This window comes from Helianthus annuus, chromosome 15, assembly GCF_002127325.2.
Source record: "Helianthus annuus cultivar XRQ/B chromosome 15, HanXRQr2.0-SUNRISE, whole genome shotgun sequence".
In the NCBI taxonomy this organism is placed as follows: domain Eukaryota; kingdom Viridiplantae; phylum Streptophyta; class Magnoliopsida; order Asterales; family Asteraceae; genus Helianthus; species Helianthus annuus.
This window is the reverse complement of record NC_035447.2, coordinates 37,280,280-37,300,525: the sequence shown is the minus strand read 5'-3', so window position 1 is coordinate 37,300,525 and position 20,246 is coordinate 37,280,280. Positions and strand designations below refer to the sequence as shown.

Here is a 20,246-nt window from a genome sequence, read left to right as displayed (position 1 = left end):
GCCCTGTTCCTTTGACATTTGAGGATCCATCAGTATAGAGTATCCAAGGATCCTTGCCTCCTCTAGCTGCTGGACTTCTAATTCAGCTTCCTTTTGCAAATCACTACTGAAATCTGCCACAAAGTCAGCTAATGCTTGGGATTTAATGGCTGTCCTAGGCTCATAACTTATATCATAAGCACTAAGCTTCACTGCCCACTTAGCCATCCTTCCTGACATTTCAGGTTTCCTGAGAACATTCTTAATTGGAAAACTAGTTTTAACAATAATGGCATGAGTTTGAAAATAATGTCTCAATTTAGTAGATGCCATAATTAATGCAAGGATAAGTTTTTCTAGGTGTGAATACCTGGATTCAGCATCAAGTAAACTCTTACTTACATAATAGACAGGATGTTGTGTATCTTTGTGATCCTTAACAAGGACGGCACTTACTGCTTTTGAGGATACCGCAAGATATAAGGATAACACATCTCCTTTTTCTGGTTTCATCAAGGCAGGGGCCGAGGACAAGTAATCCCTAAGAGCTTTGAGAGCGTTCTCATGCTTCTCAGTCCAATCAAACTTCTTGTTCTTCCTCAAGATATCATAGAACTCTTTACATTTCTCCGAGGATTTGGATATGAATCTGTTTAAAGCTGCAATCCTGCCTGTTAGCCTCTGGACATCCTTAGCATTGGCAGGGGATTTGATGTTTATTATAGCTTTGATTTGTTCTGGACTGGCTTCAATGCCTCTCTTGGTCACCATATATCCTAATAATTTACTTGCTTTAACACCAAAGTGACACTTTGAAGGATTAAGTTTCATGTTATATCTGTCAAGGATATTGAATGCTTCCTCCAAGTCTCTCAGGTGATCCTCAGCCTTTTTGGATTTTACCACCATATCGTCTATATAAATCTCCATAGTGTGTCCAATCTGATCCTTGAGCATCATATTTACTAGCCTTTGATAAGTTGCACCTGCATTTCTTAGTCCGAATGGCATAGCAATATAACAGTATATACCAGTTGGAGTCATAAAGGCTGTATCCTCTTGATCAGATGGTTCCATCTGAATTTGTTGAAATCCAGATGAAGCATCCATAAAAGTTAACAGTTCATGACCCGCAGTTGCATCCACCATGGAGTCAATGTGGGGTAATGGGAAAGGATCCTTGGGACATGCCTTATTTAAATCAGTGAAATCGACACATACCCTCCACTTTCCGTTTTTCTTTTGAACAACAACCACATTGGCCAACCATCTTGGATACTTGACCTCTCTAATCATACCTGCTCGGAGTAATTTCTCTACCTCCTCCTGGATAATGGCATTTCTTTCTGGTGCAAACTTCCTCCTCTTTTGATGGATTGGTTTGAAGGACCTGTCAATGCCAAGTTTGTGAGTGATTATATCTTTAGATATACCTGTCATGTCTTCATGTTTCCATGCAAAGGTAGTTTTCCTCCTTTTGAGGAAGGATATGAGGTCTTCTTTCATTCCGCCAAGGATCCCTGATCCTATGTAAACTTTAGATTCAGGATCATCAGGATCCATAAGGATTTCTACTACATCCTGCTCTCTTGCCTCCAAGACATCCCTTGGAGGATGCTTTAATTGCTATTGCTCCCTTGACTTTGAGGTTGGTTTCATTGATGAGGTGTAGCAGTTCTTAGCCTCCTGCTGATCACTATCAATCTTCACTATCCCCCAAGGACTAGGAAGCTTCACACATTGATGATAGGTGGATGGGACTGCCTTCATATCATGTATCCAAGGCCTGCCAAGGATAACATTACAACAAGATAAACAGTCAATAACACAAAATTTTTGGTAAGAATGCAGCCCTTCAATATAAATTGGGAGTTTAATGTCCCCCAGAGTATTCTTAGTCTCTCCACTGAATCCCATGAGTACAGAGGATCTTGGTATGATATCGGATTCAGGAATGTTCATCTTCTTAAGAACATCAAGCTGGATGATATTCACAGAGCTTCCTCCGTCTATAAGGATCCTGCGAACAAAATGGTTAGAAATAAAAAGAGTGATAACCAAACCATCGTGATGAGGATCCTGAATGTCAACACGATCATCCTCATCAAAAGTTATGACTTTTCCTTCGGAGACACTGGATGTTCGAATGGGTCTATCTCCATTATCCATCTTGGTTTCCTTTGCATGTCTTTTAGTTGCAGAGAAGGATGTTCCACAAATGTCTGATCCTCCAGAAATAAAGTTTATAACTTGTGCATCTGCTGGAGGGGCTGGAGATTTCTCTGGGATCCTTTCAGGATCCTGAGTCCTTGACTTCTTTCTCCCCAATAACTCTTTCAAGTGCCCCTTGCTCAACAAGTATCCAATTTCTTTTCTCAGTGCGATGCATTCTTCTGTGAGATACCCAAAATCTTCGTGGTATGCACACCACTTTGACTTATCTTTAGTTGCAGCTGGTCTGTCGTTTTTCTTGGGCCATCTAGCTTTATCACCTAAATTCTGCATCGCAAGGATTAGTTCATTGTTATCAACAGAAAAACAATATTCATAAATTGGAGGATAATCCTCATCATCCTCTTCTTGTTCAACAGCATGCACATTCTGGTTATCAGATTTGTTGAAGGATCTGAACTTGTTGTTCTTGAATGAGGATCCTTGCTTCTCTTGCTTTGAGGATCCTGCTAACCTCTCCTGGATCCCCTTGTCATCCTCTAGCCGGATGAACCTAAGTGCCCGGGTTCTTACCTCATCTAGGTTCCTGCATGGTGTCATAACAAGATCATCATAGAATAATGAATCCCTAAGCAATCCCATTTTAAAAGCTTCAACAGCCGTAGCTATATCCAGGTTAGGAATATCCAAGGATTCTTTACTAAATTTAGTGATATAATCCCTTAATGATTCATTATGACCCTGGGTTATCCTATACAGATCACTAGTTAAACGCTCAAATTTTCTACTACAAGAAAACTGGTTATTAAATAGGTTAACTAGATTAGCAAACGAGGTAATAGAGTAACGGGGAAGACTTAGCAGCCATTTAAGAACCGATCTAGTAAGAGTGGATCCAAATCCCTTGCACAGACATGCTTCCTTTAACCTTTCTGGGATGGGATTGATCTCCATCCTTTCCCTGTATTGTGCTATGTGTTCTTCAGGATCTGTTGAGCCATCATACAATTTCATGGTTGGCACGTGGAACCTCTTGGGTATCTCAGCATCACAGATGGGTGGTGCAAAACGAGATATCTTATGACTCCCATCTGCAATCTCCGGGATAGGCTTGACCACTCCTGGGACACTTGATATCATATCCTTTAACTTTTGCAATTCTCTGGCCATGGCATGATTGATACCTGTATCCTGCATAAGGCCATGGTTAGTGGTATAAGAGTTATTGAAAGTGTTACCTCCCATTGGGTTCAAATTAGGAAGAGCGGATGTGAATCCATATTGTTGAGACTCCGGAATGATCGAGGACCAGTAGAAGCAATGGTCTGCATTGGAATAAAATCTCCCTGATGGATATCTGAACTCCCTGATTGCAAACTCCTTAAGGATCCCGGAATCTGGATTGATCCATGGAACTGAGAGGATCCTTGAACCTGAGAGGATCCTTGAAGCTGAGAGGATCCTTGAACCTGAGAGGATCCTTGGACCTGGGAGGATCCTTGAACCTGAGAGGATCCTGGAACCTAGGAGGATCCTGCTGGTTGGAAGTATGACCCTGAAGCCTGAGTCATTGCTGATGATCCATAATGCACTCCTCTTGGTCCTCCTACATATTGAACGTCTGGAACCACTGAAGGCTGAGAAGTTATAACCGGAGTATCGAAATTCAAAGATCTGGGCATCAATGGGGAATGATCCTCTGCCGATCTCTTCTATTTCTTGATATCTCCAATTTTTCTAAGAATCCTTTCATTGGTCTTATCCTGCTGCTGTATATGCTCCTTTATCTCCAAAATCAGAGTAAACAAGTCACTAGTAGTAGGAGTATAAGAAGCAGAAGAAGTTGGAGGTTTCGAGAAAATGGGAGTTGGTTTCTTCTCGGCGTTTTTCTGAGGTCTAGAAGGTGGTGAAGACAAAGGTGGAATGCCCTGAGATGAATTGACTGCAGATATCGCAGTAGAAGTGTTCTTTGATGATGAAGCCATCTGCTCGGATGCAATGAACCGAAATGATCACGAGAATGAGAATCTCTCAGGAATGAAGCACCAATTACCCCACGGTGGGCGCCAAACTGTTTTGGTCAAAAATCAGACAAGGATAATGCAACCAAACTCTCTGTTACGGGGTATGATGCTTGAATTGGTAAACAACAATGAGGATCACTCAGAAATGAATTGCAAAAGTGACACAAAGATTTATACGAGGAAAAAGCCCTTGATCAATGAATGATCTCCGGCATAAAAAACCTCGGGTGATGGAAACTACCAATCACCAACTCAAATTAAACAATAATCCTTTTACAACTTCGGATTATAGCGAGCTAAGTACAAGGATCACTATAGTGTATCGTGTAAAATGTATGAAAAATGCTAAGTGTTTTGCCGAGAGCTAGTGAGAGCAGTTGTACGAGTGTGTGTAGCCAAAAATAGCCAAGTGTTCTAAAAAATAGCTCGCTATCCCCTTAAAATTAGAAAATATCTAGCCTAACTAACTGTCGGCATTTCGTGCCTTCTCCCCACGTTCTCCATAACGTTTACAATGGTCAAGAACGTGCAGAAATAAAGGGAATATGCTCCAGGAATATCGCCATGACCAAGTCCAAGCCGGTATTCCTGCAAAACAATACTGAATTCAAAGTAAACAATCGTTAGTATAAGGATCCTTAGGATGATCCATGATCCTGATCCTGAAGCACTTCTGAGGATCACTAATTGTCACAGAAGTAAGGATCACCAAACAGGATAACACTTGAGGATCACAGGTCATTAAGAAATCCTCCCCTAACAATCCCTATCTCTAACTCTTATTTATAATCATGATCTTGCAGGCTAGTCACTTCAGTGACGTCATAATGGTAACGGCTAGTCCGATTACAACGACTATATATCCGTTAGTTCGTTGCGGATAAGAACAAAATACAACTCGTTTATTTACATAATTACTCCTTATATTTTGGGGGCAATTGTTAGGGGAGGATTTCTCAATGACCTGTGATCCTCAATTATTGTTGGGTTTGGTGATCCTCACTTCTGTGTCGATTAGTGATCCTCAGAAGTGCTTCAGGATCAGGATCATGGATCATCCAAAGGATCCTTATACTAATGATTGTCTACTTTGAATATGGTATTATTTTGCAGGAGTACCAGCTTGGACTTGGTCTTGGCGACGTTCCTGGAGAATATTCCATGTTTATTCCGCACGTGCTTGGCTGGAAGTGGACGTTATGGAGTCGTGGAAGACTTGCATGATTTGCGGAATGTTAGTTAGTGTAGATATTTTCTATTTTTAAAGGGGTAGCGAGCTAATTAGAAAACACTTGGCTATTTTTTGGCTACACACACACTCGTGCAACTGCTCTCATTAGTTCTCAGCAATTCACTTAGCAATTTCACACGTTTTTACACAATACACTATAATGATCCTTGTACTTAGCTCGTTATCATCCAAAGTTGTAACACATTCATTGTTTAATTTGAGTTGGTGATCGGTAGTTTCCATCACCCGAGGTTTTTTATGCCGGAGATCGTTCATTGATCAAGGGCTTTTTCCTCGTATAAATCTTTGTGTCACTTGTTCATTTCATTTCTGAGTGATCCTTATTGTTATTCTTCAATTCAAGCATCATACCTCACTACAGAAAGTTTGGTTACATTGTCTTTACTTGATTTTTGACCAAAACAGTTTGCATGGATTAAACCATGACAACCATGATCCTCCTTTCCATTTTTCAAGAACTCATTTTCTTTTTCTTTAGACAGAGATAAATTAAAATAAATAAGAGGCTAGTGGTTTGGGTTATGACCACACCCTTAGGGTAGTAATTTTAGATGGTGGATTAGAGGTGAGTTACATGACACTGACGTGGAGGGTCATGATGGTCACGAAGGTAATAACCACACCCTATAGCCTTATATAAACTAGATGATTTCCCTTATCAAATAATGTTGGGATCTAATATATAAATCAAATCTAAGTTAGTTAAAAGAGTTTAACCTAACAAATAACAACTTACATTATATGTGAAAGGAATTAAAACATGCTACTTATTTTAAGTATACTATTCTTATTAGTTAGAAACAATTTTTTTTTTAAATAAAATTTTACATGAACGTATCATGTTAAAAATTGTGTGGATAAAATAATTTAGCTTATTAAATTAAGAGATGTGATTAAAAATGTGCATTTAAAACCCTTTATTAAAAGAGTGAGTAAGTGATTAATAATTTTGAAAATGGGTAGCAGATGAGATTGGAACCCAACCTTCTACAAAAAACAAATCTTGTTCTTACCACCAGACTACACTTGTTTTAATGTTAACAAATATCATCGCAAATATAATATTCTTTTTTTTTAAATATAGATTTATTTATTTTTTTAATTTTTGGAGGCCCTATTTTTTCGAAGGCCCTAAGTTGTCGCCTAACCCAATTACACTAACAGGCAGGGCCTGATTACCACCTCTTTAAACAACGACCCCAATACTAGATGTCCCACATATCACCTTCGCTACCTAAAACTCTCCTTGCATGTGTGAATGTGATTTTTCGACAAACCAAGTGAACTCAAATCACATCACCCTTATCGCTCCAAGGGGCGGATGTTGCATGATAATAGGGGTAGGCCCCACTACCCTTTGACGCTCCAACGGTAGTGTAAATTTTGGAAAAAATTGATTTTTTTTATTTCGATGCCCCTATAGAAAAGAAAATTTTAAAAGATTGCCCCCTGACATTTTCTCTAGATTCACCACTGATCGCTCCTCCAAAGCCACTTATAATGATGATCCTCATACCTTGCTTCATTCATGAGCCAACATCAGATATAAATTTTTTTATACAAGTGAACTCCAATCACATCATCGTTATCGCTCCTTCAAAGCCATTCTTAACGGGTATACTTGTCGCTTGCTCCATACATAAGCCAACGTGAGATAAAAGAAATAATTTTGGTTTGTTTCGCTAAACTTGGAGTGTCGTTTTAAAAACAATAGTATACATTACATGGGTTAGGATATAATAGGAAGTTTATTTGGCTAAGAAGGCTAGGAAGTGATCTTAACCATCCATTTAGTTAATCAAGAGCTAAAATTAAATAAGGGAAATTGAAGTGAAGAAAAGAGGCGCGTCAGTTTGTTTAGGGGCATTCTAGTCAATCCAAGTCAATAGTTTCTCTCTCCTCCAATTCCCCCCCCCCCATTTTTTAAACGTTAATAACTCTTTCATACGAAATTATTTTTTTATAAAAATTGCACCCAAAAAACGAGTGTTTTTTTATCTTTAAAACGAGTATACTATTGCTATATTTTCGAAAAAAAATTTAAACCCAGTTGCCTAAAACGCAATGGAAAAAACCCAGTTGGACGCAATGAAAAAAAAACCTAAAAAATGACATTTTTCTAAAACGCAATGCACCAAAAACACAAAGAAATGTCTTATTCGTAAAACGCAATGGCCAGGAAACACAAAGAAATGTCTTATTTGTAAAACGCAATAGCCTAAAAACACAAAAGAAAATGTACTTTCTAAAACGCAATGGACTGAAAACGCATAAAAATGTGTTTTACCTAAAACGCAATGCAACAAAAACACAAAGAAATGTCTTATTTCTAAAACGCAATGGCCAGAAAACACTTAAAATGTCTGTTTTCTAAAACGCAATGGATTGAAAAAGAATAAAAATGTGTTTTACCTAAAACGCATTAACTAAAAACACTTCAAAAATGTGTTTTACCTAAAACGCAATAACTAAAACCACTTCAAAAATGTGTTTATCTAAAACGAAATAGCCAAAAAAACACATAAAAATGTCTTATTTCTAAAACGCAATGGCCTAAAAACACAAAAGAAAGTGTATTTTCTAAAACTCAATGGACTGAAAACAAATAAAAATGTGTTTACCTAAAACGTAATGAACTAAAAACACTTCAAAAATGTGTTTTTTCTAAAACGCAATGGCCGGAAAACACATAAAACTCTTTTATTTCTAAAACGCAATGGACAAAAGCTGACATGTCTGTGAATCTGTCTGAACCAGAGAGTAGCAAATCAAAAAACTGTCTACGAATTACTGTCATCGAAATGAGGCAATTTCTAGAAAATTAAACGCTCTGCCCCTTGGACCCCGCCAGGGGCTGCCGCCCCTGGGACCCTGCTACCAGGGGCGCTGCCCCCGGACCCCCGCCAAGATCGTAAAACACACTGACTAAATCAAAAACCCAGATAATATAGATGAAAGTAAAGAATTTCTTACATGGATCGAAGTCGGTTTCTTCAACGATTGAAAAAAATTGAATGATTGAAACACTTATCAGAGATCGAATCGAACGGATCGAGTGATTATCTTCAAAATCACCGAAAAAAACGAGATTTTGTATGAAATTAAACTGGGTTTTCTTCAAAAAAGCTAAACAACACGTTGATCGGGTGTTTGAATCATTGATTGGTGATGAACATCGCACTATAATGTAGTGATTATTGAGATAGAAAGTGAAGAAATGGTTGAAGATGGTGGGTTTTGATGTTACTGGGAAGAAGAAAATGATAAGATTGACTAAAATACTCTTCCTCTTTATTTTAAATTTTGCCACATGTCCTAATCCTATTGTTTCCTATACTTTGTAGCCAAAATAAATTTTCTATTTGATTCTCACCCTACATTACATATAAAAAAATTGCAAGGTTGCATAGTAGTTTGCTTGTATAAGGAATCAAACGAAAATCTAACACAATTATAACATATAGTAGTTTGTTTGTATAAGGAATCAAACGAATCTTAAACAATAAGTTTGCACTAATATTAATAGTTTGCATATTAAGTGGAGACCCTAGACCCAAATCTATAGATTAATAATTATGGTATAGGTCCGGCCCTCTTAATTCAGAAGTTATTATCAAATTAGTTATGAATTTAGACACGATTGTTGCATTTGTTTCGTAAGCCATCCATGTCGATCGTGTTATTGTCTCATGGCGGTCACCACCTCCAGCTCCCAAATCACATTCATTCATTTATTATAACTCTTATCTTCAAACCTTCCATATGTTCTTCGTATGTCCAGTCATAATCAAATTTGGGAACATTTACATAAATCACCCCAAACTTTAGTTTAATTACAAATCATCCTATACAAGACAAAATGATTTATAGTTGTAATTATTTTTTTTATTGAAGAGGACTCTGATTAAAACTAGTTTTATAATTTATCCATTTGATTGATATATGAGTTTTTATATAACATATAATTTAGTTTTTATTATAACTAGGGGTATTAGCCGTCGCGCGTTGCGCGACATTGCAAGCTAGTTTCATTTAGCTACGGCTGCAAGCATTCAACTGGTTAATAATATACTATCACTAATCCGTTGCGGCGTTGTTTATAAACGCAGTGAACAAAACTTGGGACATTTGGGCAAGCCTATGTTCAGTAGCATATAATTTACCTTTAGCTACAAGTTTGTCTATGCTAGTTCATTACGCTGTTTAGATACGCGAAATGTAGTTGACAGGCAGTCAAGGATGTGTTCTAGTTTCAAGCATGAGTTGATGAAGACGTCCCTTTTGTCCACCTAAAACATTGAATTTGAACAATTTGTCAAGTTTGTTAAATAAAAATAGTTCTTCTCATCTTCTGATAAGTTGGTTGAAGACCAGTTTTTATATTTTCTAGATCATGTTAGTAAACCTGAATCTAACTCAAAAGTAAATGAGTCAAAACTTTCCTCTTCCCTAATTCAATCAAACTGAACTGCTTTACCAAATCATCTTATTATTTTTGCTTCACCAATCTATCAACGCCACCTGCCTTTAAACTTTTAATAGTCAAATGCTAGATGAAATGAAACTAAACCCTAAATTATTTATTGTTCAAACCATTGAACTTGAACAATTTGTCAGTTTGTTAAACAAAAAATTGTTCATCTTTAGGCCAGTTCTAATAACCATAAATGTATTAGATCATAGCAGGAACATACTTTTGACTTTATAAGTCAAAGCTAGTACCCCTTAAGACGCAAAGGATAGTTTTCCATTAGATCATAGCAGGAACATCGTTTGAACCAGCAGGTATTCACAGTTTTACGCTTTTGATTGTTCAGAGGTAATCCCTAAAATAATTCCACTCCCCTAGCTCCCAATTGGCCAGGTCCATTGGACTAACCGTTTTGAATATGAACTTTTAACAAAGAAAGCATCAAACTAAAATGAGTTTAAATTATTAACTAATAACAAATAATTATATTGCTCAAATTGTAGGGAAAAAGACGTTAAATTACTCTAATTGTTGTACCTTTTTGTTGTACCATTTAATGCTATAAGCTGTAAATTACTGTATCATACACTGAATAGCATATCAGCAATGAAATCTAATAGTTAGTCAATCACATTCAGGTTTATGACCTAGACACAACAATAAATTCAGTTTACCTACCATCAAAAACACTACAATTTGTTGAAATAAAACCCCAAATATCAAACCCCTACCAAAATTGAGTACCATACAGTTCCGACAAATCGAGTGGATGGTTGGTGGAGCCGGGAGATGTGTGGGCTATTAGAAGGCACACACACACCCACGCATGCTACATTGCTACCATCTCCAATAACATTTTTTCTATCATAACATGTAAACTTTTAACATCAATGTAAAACTATCCAAACAAAGTCTTCGTTTAAGAGGTTACCTTAACTCAAATTTATGCCGAGCTATAAGAATTAAGGTCATCCCACCAAGCAAACGTGTTCCATTCCTTTAAAACTTGTACAAAAGTGCCTATGGTGACCGAATAATACCTTAACAGTGATCTGAACAGCCGCTGGGAGTCGACTCCACCATCGGTCAGGACAGGTACCGGCACCTCCGTCGTCAGCGGTGGTTTTGCTTGAACTAAATCACCATCGCCTCATCACTGCTCGAACCCTAACCTCTTCCACATCACAATCCCCTAATATTAATTTGGAACCACTGAACTCGGGCACATGCAGCCCCTGATCGGCGCTGGTGCTTCTCACCGGAATCCACGGCGGTAGTCTCAAAACCCTAGTCGCCTTTACAAGCAAAGGTTCCATCTGGAAGTGATTGTCGTAAGACGAACCCTTTAATCACTGCCGCCGGAGAAATGGGTTCGTGGTCAAACCTTAAACAGTTGTAAACGATGAGTTGTCAGAGTACGTCGAGGGAGACGACCGGAATATTTGGATCCTGCCAGAACCTTTAGCTCCTCCTGATCAACACTCGGTCTTTCTTCCGCCTCTGATTTTCTCTGGTCTCTCACTTTCTCTCTCTTAGAGTCTTTTGTAGGTGAAGACAAAACATTTACTGTTCATTTCGTTAGGTTATTAATATATAGGAGAATTATAGATATAGTTATTACAATTATCAACTATTGTGTTTGTGTGTGTATATATATATATATATATAGGGTATGGTTCATTTGAGAACCACTCTTATTGCGAGAAACATGAGAACCAATGGCCAGGATTTGTTCACTCAGTTCGTAAATCAATGGCCAGGATTTATTCACTCAATTCGTAAATACAATGGTGTTCACTCTAGAACCTCACCGTATATAAAACTTTCAAAGGTTTACAGTTTGGCTTACTATTTAGAGGGATTAGGATCAAATACAAAGGATCCTAATTGTAAGAAGTGTAAGAAGGATTTATAAAGTGACAAGTGTCCAATAACCTAAAAAAAACCTACTACAAAAAAAAAAAAAAAAAAAAAAAAAAACTTAAACATCCACCACCACTAAAAACCTAAACCCCACCCCCCCCCCCCAAAAAAAAAAATAATTTTTTTTTTGCCGAAGGGGTGGGGGTTGGGGGTTTAGGTTTTGGGGTGGGTGTTTAGTTTTTTTTTTTAATTTTTTTTTAGATTTTTTTTTAGGTTTTTGGGGGGTTGGGGGGGGGGGGGGGGGAGGGGGCAGGGTTAGGTTTTTTTTAGGTTTTTTAGGGGTGGGGGGGTTAGGTTTTTGGGTTTTTTTTTGGTGAGGTATAGTTTTTTTAGGTTTAGGTTTTTGGGTGGTGGTGGGGGTGAGTGTTTAGGTTTTGGGTGGTGATGTAGTGGGTTTAATTTTAGGTTATTGGGCACTTATTACTCTATAAATTCTTCTTACACTTCTTACAATTAGAAGTATTTATAAAATAACTTGACTCTTATTATTTAGAGCTTGAAAGCACGTAATTGGAACCCTTTGTTTAACATTTATCATTTACTTTTTTTTTTTCATTTTAGTGATGTAAACCATGTGTATATAATCTTTTAATTAATAATAATGCTTATTATTTTTGAAGTCTAATACAAAAATATGCTTTTGAAAGGAAAAAAAAATTATTGTTTAGAATTGCTAGCCCGTCAAAATTGAACCTTAAGGTCGTGAAAAATTGGCTTGTTTTTTCCAAAACATAGTTTGCAGTTCGACCCAAGATTTTCATCAAGATAGGCCGAAACAGATGTGAACATTCATGTTCGTCTTTTTAACTTCAGAAAAAGAAAAAAAAAACTATCATTAATTAATTCTAATCCAACGTACCACAAAATTGCACCTAAATTTCATGACACATGAAAACACGTGTAAAGAAAACTATTGGCGTCGTCGTGGCGTTCTATGGATAAAACTGCCTTTTGATCTCTAACAAAATCAATCCAATTAGTAATAGGACACCTACCTAGTTCAGTTATCTCTGTATCGACATTGCCACTATAAAGTCGTAGTATCCTTCATGTATTGGGTTCTCATGCTGATCTACATCGAATATTTAGCAATGTTTATGTTGTCGAGAATAGGTGAAAAAGAGATTGAATTGTAGTTCTTTTGATTGATACATTCTATTATATCCAGGCCTTCAATTTATAGACCAAACATAAACTAAAAATGGATACAAGAATAACTAAAGGGAATAAACAAAGGCTGGAAATCCGGATTGTGAGCTGTAATTGTGAGCAGAAGATGGGAGATTAGGTTTGACTGAACCCAATATTTTCCAAATATACTTTATTTTCTAACATCCCCCTCAAGTTGAACGGTGGGATCTCCAACGTTTAACTTGCCCAAACATTTTGCAAAGATTCTTCCATTTACGGCTTTTGTTAAGATATCAGCTAGCTGATCTTCAGATCGAACAAATGGCAATTCAACGACCCCTGTTTCTATTTTTTCTTTAATAAAATTCTGATCCACCTCTATGTGTTTTGTTCGATCGTGTTGTACCGGATTCTCCGAGATTTGAATAGCAGCTTTGTTGTCACACAGAATTCGGTTAGGTTTACTTGGAGGAAAACCAATTTCGGTAAGAAGCTTTTTAACCCACAAGATTTCGGTCAGGCCTCGTGCTATCCCTCTGAATTCTGCCTCTGCACTGGAAAGAGCCACCACTTTCTGTTTCTTGCTTCTCCAAGTGACAAGGTTTCCTCCAACTAGGGTAAAGTATCCTGAGGTTGACCTTCGGTCACTTTTATCTCCTGCCCAATCTGCATCGGTATAGACTTGAGTGTCTAAATGACCATTTGATTTGAATAAAACACTGTGGCTTGTTGTTCCCTTGAGATACCTAATGATTCTCATTACTGCTTCCATATGAGGTTCTTGGGGTTGATGCATGAATTGACTTACAACTCCCACTACATAGGCTATGTCTGGTCGAGTGTGTGACAGATATATCAATTTCCCTATGATCCGTTGGTATCTACCCTTGTCAGTTAACTGTTCTCCTTCCTCCATAAAGAGTTTCTGATTCATGATCATAGGAGTGTCTGAAGGTTTGCAGTCAATCATCCCTGTCTCTGCCAACAGGTCCAGAACATATTTTTCTGGAAAATGAAGATCCCTTGATTCGATTTTAGCACTTCAATCCCAAGAAAGTATTTGAGTCTTCCCAAATCCTTCATTTCGAATTCTGAAAACAAATTTACCTTCAATCTTTTTATCTCTTCCTCATCATTCCCTGTCACAATCATATCATCAACATAAATAATTAGGCAGGTAATAAGTTTGCCTCTTTGTTTAAGGAACAAAGTATGATCTGAATTGCTCTGTTTGTATCCATATTTCTTCATAGCTATGGTGAATCTCCCAAACCAAGCTCTAGGGGATTGTTTTAAACCATACAGGGATTTCTTCAGACGACAAACTTCTCCCGGTTTAAAGCCTTCGGTGAATCCAGGTGGTGCTTCCATATATACTTCCTCTTCAAGCTCTCCATGTAGAAAGGCATTTTTAACGTCAAACTGGTGGAGTGGCCATTGTTTGTTTGCGGCTATAGAGAAGAGTACCCTGATTGTGTTGATTTTGGCAACTGGGGAGAAGGTTTCGGAATAATCAATTTCGTATGTCTGTGTATACCCTTTGGCTACCAACCGGGCTTTATACCTTTCAATGGTTCCATCTGGGTTGTATTTTATAGTGAACACCCATCGACATCCAACTGGTTTCTTGCCTTTTGAAATGATACATTTTTCCCATGTGGAATTTTTCATGAGGGCATCCATTTCCGTTTTCATGGCTTCTTTCCAGTTCTTTGATTTGAGTGCTTGCTCAACAGTGGTTGGAACTTGTTCAGAATATAGGGAGGCAGCAAACGACTTGGCTTCTTGTGATAGATTCCCCTTGGCAACATTTACGATGGGATATTTTGAACTTCGAGCTTATTTCTCGGGAGAGTATCTTTTTGGAGGAACCCCTCTGTTTGCCCTTAGAGGAAGAGCGTATCTTCCAATTGTCTCTGTTGCAACTGGTTCAACATGCTCTGTATATTCTGTTGTTGTCTCTGACGTTACTGGTTCAACCTGTTCTGTATGTTTTGTTGTTACCGGTTCAGTGTGTTCCCCTGTTATCTCATTATAATGGTTAGAAGATACAGGGAATTCAGGGTTCATAGTATTTCTTACCTCAGGTATCAAGTTGGATGGAGTTTCTTCAGTGGCACTGTGCTCCGCAGATTGTGTGGTTGTGTTTGAAGGTGACTGGTTCAAAGTACTGTGATGATCTTCTGTTCTTACTTCTTCGGACGATGGAATTAGCCAACTCAGAGTGTCTATACATTCACTTTCCCCCTGACCACTGAGTTGGGTGTTATAAAAGTATTTTGTTTCAAGAAAGTCACAGTTCATTGTGGTGAACATGTGACGAGTTTTTGGGTTATAACACCGATAACCTATTTGATCGATCCCATATCCTACAAATACACATTTCTCAGCACATGGGCCGAGTTTGTTTCTATTGATTTTTGGTATGTGGACAAATGCAGTACAACCGAAGATTCCCGGTTCAAGTGTAAGAGGATGAGGGATTTTGGCCAATTTGGATAGGCAATCTAGAGGAGTCTTAAACTTGAGAGCATTGGTGGGAAGTCGATTCAGGAGGTACACAGAGGTTGCAACTGCCTCAGGCCAGAATGATGGAGGTACTTGGGATTCAATTAGAAGTGCCTGAGTCATTTCAAGAATTATACGGTTTTTTCGTTCAGAAACACCATGTTGTTCGGGGGTGTGAGAACAGGTGGTTTGATGAACTAATCCTTTGATTTGACAGAATTGTTTCATGGATGTATTGACAAATTCCCCCCATTATCAGATCGAAGGATTTGTACTCCCCTTTTGAATTGAGTGTAAATCATGGCATAAAATATGGTAAATTTCTCATAAACTTCGGATTTGTTTTTCAAAAAATATACCCATGTCATGCGAGTACAATCATCCACAAATATTAGGAAAAATCGAAAACCTTGCCCCCCTATGGTGGGAGGAGGACCCCACACATCAGAATGGATTAGTGAAAAAGGCAAATCAACTTTGGTATTGGTAGGTTTGAAAGATTTTCGATGGCTTTTGGCAAGAAAACAAGTTTCACAATCTATTTTACCATTTGAAGAAAAGGGTTTCGGAAACAAAGATGCGAATAACCAGAGGATGGATGTCCTAACCGTCTGTGCCATAACCATGCTTCTCGGTTTTCAGTTCCATGTGCCAACATCACAGTACCAAGTTGAGTCACCTCATCCACGTAGTATAATCCTTGGTGCTCAGTACCACGTCCAATAATCACACCCGTCCTGATATCCTGCAAGATGCAAAAGGTAGGGTGCATTAGTACCGTGCAATTTAATTCTTTGGTAACATGACTTATTGAGAGCAACTTGTGTGACAAGGATGGAACATAAAGGCAATTTGACAATCTCATAGTTGGTAAAATTTCAATTGTTCCTCCTCCTTTTACTTGCATCGTTCCTCCGTTTGCGGTATGAATTTGGGTCCTTTGAGGTGTTGTAATTGAACTCATGTCTGAGAGTTCAAATGTCATGGTGTCAGTAGCACCAGAATCAAATATCCACGATGCACTACCTTTTTCACGATTTGTTGCCATATTAACCTTTTTCTCATAACCCAAAAAAAAACAACTAAAAATTTGGGATAAAATTGGAAATGAGGAAAGTTGAAGGTCTGAGATAAAATTTGGAAATGGAATAAATTTGGGATAAAAAAATTTGCTTCTGACTTACCTCAACACAGGAAACAAAAGCCAATAAAAAATTGTGATGAATTTTTGTGGGATTTGTTTGGACGCAAGACCCAAGAATCAAAATAGGATTATTTTCTTAACACCCAAATTAAAGAATAAAAAGGTTTATCTCTTTCTCGGGTGTCGAAGTATACGCTCTCAAGGGAAGAAAAAATTAGGGCGATTTTGTTTTGCTCTCCGACGACAGAAACCACGCACAGGTTGATTGATAGTTGATCAGACTGATTTGTTGATTGCGGCTGAAGCAGTAGTGGCTCGAGTGGAGGTGTAATCGAATTTTGATCAGAAAAAAAAAGGATACCCGGCTGTGTGTTTATCAGAAGTTTTTCAGATCTGTTGTGCGATCTGAAGTTTTTCCGGTAAGTAATTGAACTGATTTTGGTTTTTCAGGTTTGAAGTTTTTCAGATCTGATTGAATGATCTGGAACTGAGTTGGGGCTGTTGTTGAATTGGCTGGGGTATATTGTAGGTGATGAACAGAGTGTCAAAGGATCAGAAACTCTGCTCTGATACCATGTTGTCGAGAATAGGTAAAAAAGAGATTGAATTGTAGTCCTTTTGATTGATACATTCTATTACATCCAGGCCTTCAATTTATAGACCAAACATAAACTAAAAATGGATACAAGAATAACTAAAGGGAATAAACAAAGGCTGGAAATCCGGATTGTGAGCTGTAATTGTGAGCAGAAGATGGGAGATTAGGTTTGACTGAACCCAATATTTTCCAAATATACTTTATTTTCTAACAGTTTATACCAACCAAGTATTGTTCAATTACCCATAACAAGCCAACAATGCTTGCCTCGTGTCTAACCTACAAACTATGATGGTTTAGAGACCTCAACCCTTGGAGGAGCAATGATGGCTAATTTCGCCACCTCCAACCATAATCCGTTTACACATGCCCACGTCAACTTCCAACTCTTGAAACTCGTTTGGACGTTTTCATTTTCCACTTCACCACATAATTTGCGCTATAACCCATGAGCATAGCTCTTAAGTCATGAATCTCACGTCACACACCACTTAGCACATCAAGGGCCATCTTGAAGTTACCCATCAGATCCACAAAACCATATGCCCTACACATCTAGTTGATGGTGTGAATACTTTACCCTATTTTCCAAACATGTCACCATGTCCTTTGGACACGTCTCAAGTCTTTCCTAGTTTCTTAGGGATAGTTATCTCGACGACGGTTTTAATCACCACCAACACTACTTGTTGCCCCAGTCTTGTCAATCTCATTTGGCATTCCCTTGAACTGACTCGACCTTGATACCACGTGTCACTAACTTATCTCGATAAGTTTGTGTGCAACATTTGGTATCTATTTATATGTGTTTCTAGGACCTTTCTAAGGAATCTAAGAATGAGGAAGAGATTATAGCCCTCAATCAAGTCTAGAGTTAAGAATAATGTAGAAGCTTTTTCACCTTTAAGCATAACAATTAAAATTTAAAATAATAACGTTAAAAGAATTACATATGTGACTGGCCATGCGCGATTTTTGCACCCACATTGGAACCTCAAAATTTAAAGGTCCCATATGCTTCATCATTTGATATTTTGTCATGTCTTTGCTGGATATTCCCAATAACACTTGGCATTGAGTTTGTCACCTTTTGCACTAAGGGCTCTACTATTTCTTCTACAAAACACACCCCCTGAGGACATAATGGCTAATCTAAGCATGTAACATGTTTATCCCACATCACTAGCCACATGTTTATAACCCAACTTAAGTATTTAACAAACCAACTAAAATTGTCAAAAACAATTAAGATATCTTTTATTTGTGTTTACAACCTTATTGGAAGACAAAGTCCAGAATTAAGATTAACCTTGTCTCAATAATTAGCAGTATACTGATGGTGAGTTTACCATTAACAGATTACAATGATAAAAAAGAAAAAGAAAAAGAAATTAAGATCAAATGAAAAACAAAATTTATATACAAAAGGAATGGCAGAACATACCTTATAAACAATTACTTCAAAAGGATAGGGTGCCATCTCAAATAATCCAAATTTAGTTTGACAAACAATAGTTTCACCAAAAAAAAAAAAAAAGATGCAACATCCCAAGCATGCATCTTCAATGAAGATGTTAAAATAGCAAAAAAAAAAAAAAATGAAATAAAGAAAGAAAGAAAAAATAACCCATCATTTCATTTACCGCCTCCCCATGCAAGAAAACTTTCTTGTGATTCAAATTCCTGTGAAAACATCATCAACTAGTTCTATACTCGTCCGGTGGACGGACATGATATAATGACATACGTATTTTATTGTTTATATTCTAAATAAAACATTATCTATTTACAAACAAAAATAAATGTGTGAGATTTTTAATCAAAAGTGTTCATATGTAGATTGTTATGTCTAAAAACATAGCAAAGTGAGGTTGTTAGCAATTCCAGTGAATCAAATTGCATCAGCTCTTTTTTTTAAACGGCCAACAACACATATGTTAATATGAATAACATGCTAACAAATGATTAGCCCAATGTTACATCCACCAACATACAGAAACATATTATACTCCCATACAAAGTAAATCAAACTCTCGCCATTTATCCCATGTAAGCCCAAACAATTTAGCCCTGTTCCACATCCACAGAAACACCATTGCCTTTATTTCCTTCACCACTTTTCCTACGCTCTGTCGCTTAGCTTGTTTCGCTCCCTCGAAATGCACCAAACTGCAGCTTGGATTACCAAATAAACTACTTTTTTCTACTTGTTCGACCCCTTACTATTTTTCCACTTGTTTGCAACAATGAGTCACTAAAGTATGAAAAACAAATATACAACCCAATATAAAAAAAAACTCACATAAAGTTTGTTATATTTCCCTACGAAATCTGTTGAACTATGATCTATGTAACTGAAGCTAGAGCTAGCTGCAGTCCTAGAACCCATATGGCATCACCATAACAACCAACATCTCCTGTTGCAAACCATGCGTTGAATTTTTTTACGAATAAATACGAGTCACCTTCAAAAGCAAGTGGCATGATCATAATTTACAAGACGTTCTAATTGATATAGTAGTCTTCTTGTTTTGACCCATTTACTTATGGATGTGTAGATTCAAGCTATGTTTTATCTCAACCGGGTCAAACACGTAAAAAATATAGCTTAAAAAGCAATGCGCCACACAATTATTATTTGCAAAGAAAGTTTAATAGCTTTACAAATAAAAAGTGTTTGGTTCAACCCGACCTATAACAAAAAGGTATTACATTTCGGCCTGTCAGTCCTGCCTATTTTACTACCTCCAATATATCGTGAAAAAGGACAACATAGAAACTTACCTGATGGTAACGTACAACGTGTTGGTGTTGCAATCGGGAAAGGTTATACAACCCATTTAATCCACAAAAACGTGTTTCGACCCTTCAAGACAAAAAACGTCTTAAATTATTTTATTATAAAACTAAAAATTTTACACTGATAATAATTTTTGTAATCACATGCTAACTCATCGCCATCCAACATGCTTCGACCCACCCAAAAAATGTGACCCGTTTTGATGGTAGCTAGGCAGCTGCTTACATCTGTTTTCTCAGTTCTT

At 37.5% G+C, this 20,246-nt stretch overlaps 2 long non-coding RNA genes across 2 annotated transcripts; one reads left to right on the top strand and one right to left on the bottom strand.

Annotated features, from left to right (window-relative positions):
- Nucleotides 1-9,484: 9,484 nt before the first annotated feature.
- LOC110917877 lies at nt 9,485-11,471 on the bottom strand. Its single transcript, XR_002580916.2, has 2 exons — nt 10,830-11,471; nt 9,485-9,716 (listed from the first exon to the last, which is right to left on the bottom strand). It is a non-coding gene; the product is annotated as an uncharacterized LOC110917877 (long non-coding RNA).
- A 5,171-nt stretch (nt 11,472-16,642) lies between these two features.
- LOC110917893 lies at nt 16,643-17,426 on the top strand. The gene is made up of 2 exons (XR_002580928.2): nt 16,643-17,023; nt 17,134-17,426. It is a non-coding gene; the product is annotated as an uncharacterized LOC110917893 (long non-coding RNA).
- The last annotated feature ends 2,820 nt before the right edge of the window (nt 17,427-20,246 follow it).